We start from the raw sequence: 4,432 nt of genomic DNA, 5'->3' as shown, positions 1-4,432 counted from the left end.
TGTTGTGTTAATTTTATCTGACTAAAGAAATATGCAGATGTTCTCTCCAAACATCCAAATTTCAAACCAGCAAAGGCAATTTAAACCATTGTTCTTACCTTTGATGTCTTCTCTGGGCAATGGAGACTTCTGCACTTCTTCCCACCAGAACCAGATCAGCTCAGTTGAGTCTTTGCCTCTGCAGAGCTTGGCAATACAGAATCAGGAACAAACTAAAATAATAACTTTACTCATAATAAATTACTCAGAGACTTGTTTAAAAGTTTTTACGCATCACCATTGTACATGGCTTCGCTTTATTTTAAACACTAACTCATAAGCAAAATATTAACAAGTAAAAAACAAAAGTAAAAGCGTAAGTCTTCACCCCGAGATGCGGCAGGGGATGTGTCCAAACCATAACATTATATAGTCCCAAAAACAATACATCATTTCTTCCGGATGCCTCCTTTTGGTAAAACACATTAACACATCCGCTTGCACGCACACACTAACAGTCAGGTTGCTATGGATACAGGAAGTTAACATCTCCTTATTTGGCAACCCCTCTTCTGCACCACACACATTAAGTAATGCTGCTCTATTATCTTTCCATTAAAGCAAATTAATCTTTTCTTTAAGTTGTTACAAAATCTTAAGGCGTAGGCTAAGTAAGTAACTATTGCTAAACTGCACAGCATCCTCCTCCCTGTGTTAATCAGATTAAACACATTACATACAATTTTTTAGAAAGAAAGTCCATCCTGCAATCCAGATTGCAAGATGCATTTCCTTGCACACTCATTGTTATCTTAGCAAAAGCAAGCATACGTGACAGTCTCAACTGGCGTACGTGACAGTTTCAACTGTTGAGCAAATGTTAACATCATACATTTCTTATTACTGCCTTTTAAAAGTTGATGTTTAACAATTCATATATCTCATTATTACCTTTTAAGGGTTTTCTGGTCTTGCAACAGAGGTTTGCAATCTCAAGGCCTCGATTCCATTTGCCAGAGACTGTAACTCTAAATCAACATTAACCAACTCAATACAATTAATGATTTCTCTCATCATTTTTATTACTTCTATTCATGCCTTCTTGTCTTCGCACCAGTCGAATTATTCTTCTTATCTTAGAAACGATTTTCTGCTGGTCCGTCGGTTGATCTCCTCTTCTGATTTCTCTCGACGCTTGTCTTCTTCTTTTGTCGTTTGACCTTTTTGTTCCAGTCTTTCTGGAGGCCTTCAACAAGTAAATCATCAAAATCAATCTTTAATTACCTGATTCATTATCACAGTTACCCAGTGAGACACGATTGGGAATATTGTGACTAGGTGACCCCATCTCAAATTGGGAATCTCCAAAACACCCTCACTTGGGGTCAAATTGTCACAAAGATTCCTCTCGTCCTAGTACTTTTCACTGGAATTCTATCTTCCAACACATTTCACCAAAATGTTCCCAATCTCACACTTCTATACATTTTCTCAATGAACACATCAAAAACATTCCTCCTGTTTCTAATCAATGTTACTTCCATCAATTCTCCCATTTCCATTACAGAATACGGATCTTGATTTCTAGGCAGTTCATGCATTAGGCATTTTTCAATTCCATCTCTTTCCACAAAAACCCTCAGGATTCTCCTTGCAGAGCCTAAAGCCTCTCTGCAGTTCTCGGCCAGCTTTTCGCCAGATCTACGAACCGTCTGAAGCTCATCCCACTAAGTGGGCCACCGGGCTCCTGGATCATCACTGCTGGGCCCTGGAAGAGATTCATGCCAATCATAACACTAATACATAAACCGCTCTGTACTTTCAATTCACCATACCCAATGTAATTTACTTTAGATCTTTTCAAAATATATATTTTTCTCCTAAAGACAATTTTTCTCTTTTTTTTCTTTTTTAGTTTATTAGAGGTAGTTAATTATTCTGAATTTATTGTGGTAGTTTGCTTTGAAACATGTTGTACACTTTTTCAATGCCTTTTTCATCTTGTCCCACCGGTTCATCAAAATCATAATCCCCAGCAGTACAATATCATCATCTTTCAGAAAAAATCCCAACATAAACACACTCAATGTCAAAAATCCTATAATTGTCCATAACATTGCTTCTTTTCCATATTTTAATATCAACAATCCAATTAGATACATTGCGCTAGTTATGATAATACATATTTCTCCCCAAAAGACAAACTCATCTTCATGTATCATAACAGATGTAACATCAACCCCAAGCTTTAATATGCTTGTTACAGTTAAACCAAATGTTCCCTGATGTCCTAGCAATTTTTGCCATCCAATTGATAAAATCATCAGAGCACAAACAAAAATCATTTTGCTAACTCTTCCTATTAACATTATTCTTACAACTTGTAAAACTGATAAAAAATACAGCCACCAGAGATTTCTATTAATTCCTTGCAAAAGCATCCATAAAATATAAACACCAACCTGGAATCCAGTACCAGGGATTTCAGGAATCAGAAATCCTCCGGCTTCTGTCTTATTCTCATTCCTTGCGGTTCCATTATTTGTCCCCTTGGATGCCATTTTTTATCATTAACAATTGAGATCTTCTGTTGGACTTACGTATAGTAATTGGTTTCAATAAATTCCAATGAGTTTTCTATTCCCAAATAGAAATTACCCAAATATTCCAGTTAGTCTTGTCCAGTTACAAGTGAAACTACATATAGTTGTAGCTGTCTCATTCGTTCCCTATACAATATATATATGTTTTTACTCCACCTACTTCCTTTCTCTTCATTATCTAACGCTATCTTTGTGTTCCTTTTAAGGTATGCCACGTTTCTCTACAATAACGGTTTTTCTAAGTTATGCTTCTTTGTTCGTTTAATACGTTTATGCCCTTTAGCTTGAAAATCTATTAATTTTCCTAATACCGTTAATACATCTCCATTGTCTTTTCTGGACATCATTCTTTGGCCTAGAGATGCACAGAAACATTTTATAATAACCATTATTATAACTAGTCCTAATACAATTAATCCTCCATATAAAATGTACCATCCGGCTCTAATAAAGAGATTAATTAGACCACTCCATAAATCCGTTGTAACAAAATTAAACACAGTTTCTGCTGCCTTTTTCACACCTTCCACTCCTTTTTTCACAAATTCTCCAGGATCTTCAAACCATCTTGGTCCTCCTTTTATTTTCTGACCTTTGACCTCTATACTAGTATTACATAGATCATTTCTCAACCAGTCTAAACCCAGATAATAATTTTTATCTTTTGCTTTGCACCAATTTTCCTTCCAATTTCTCCTTTCAATTGTTAGTGACAAATCATCAATTGCTATAGCATCTAATTTGGTTAAGGGTACATTTTTCCCTCCTTTTGGAACTCTATACCTTAACATGCTATTTGTTGCATAATACACTGGTCCATAAAACATTTTCCACTGAGAATTCCTACTCACGATTCTTATTACCCCTCCAGTTCCATAAGTCATTTCATATTTGTTAGCCAGTTTACTTCTCTTAAAAGTCCAAGGTAAGGGAACTATTCCCTTACTCCAATAACATAACACTGATGCTATTTGATTAATAGTAATTTGATCATATCCTGATGAGCATTTTTCAATAATACTCCCACACTCATTTCCTAATAATCCAAAAACAGCATCACTAAAGAAAACTAGATTGTTTCTATAAATACCTTCTTTGTCTTTCCTTCGATTAAGGTTTAATCTTTTTAAGTATAATCTTCTCTTTATACTTAAGTTCTCATTTGTTTTATTCCCTGTGATTGGATCTGTACCATTACAAAAATCATCACAGTCCATCTTCTCTTCATCTTTGTCACAAAAGTGAGCATAGGAAAAATCAACACTATCAGTCTTAATGTATTTGTATTTTTGTCCATGGTATTTTTTACCCATTTCTTTTCTAACACATTGTTCTATTTGTTTCACCTTATCTTCATAATAGTTTTTAATTTCTATTTCTGTTTGTAATGTTTCTTTTATTTCCATTTGAATTAAATATACATCAGTTTCCCATTTAACTTCATCTATTTCCCAGTAACCTATTTTGAAATTAAATTTCACTCTAGGTAAAGCTAATCTCTTTTTCCATATCCATGGTACTGTTTTATTTAACTCTAAACTAATTCTAGTTTCAGATGTAATTTCTAGCTCTGCGTATCCTGTTTTTCTTGATCCTACTGATCGGTCTCTTACTGTTGTTAACACAATGAAATTTCCTTCTTTAAATAACATACCATTGGTTTCTATCCATTTTTCAACATTTTCCCTTATTCCTGCTGCACTTTTTATTTTATCCCATATTTTCATCTCTCTTACTTCTTTTAACAGTACCTTTATATTTACACTGTCTTATTGTCCAGGGGTTAAAATCTTTTGCTGATCTAAATATCCAACATCCCCCTAGTTCCTCATTTTCACTTGTTCTATAGG

Source organism: Carassius auratus, chromosome 22, assembly GCF_003368295.1.
Source record: "Carassius auratus strain Wakin chromosome 22, ASM336829v1, whole genome shotgun sequence".
Lineage (NCBI taxonomy): Eukaryota > Metazoa > Chordata > Actinopteri > Cypriniformes > Cyprinidae > Carassius > Carassius auratus.
The sequence above is the reverse complement of the archived record's forward strand: the minus strand, read 5'-3'. Positions refer to the sequence as shown.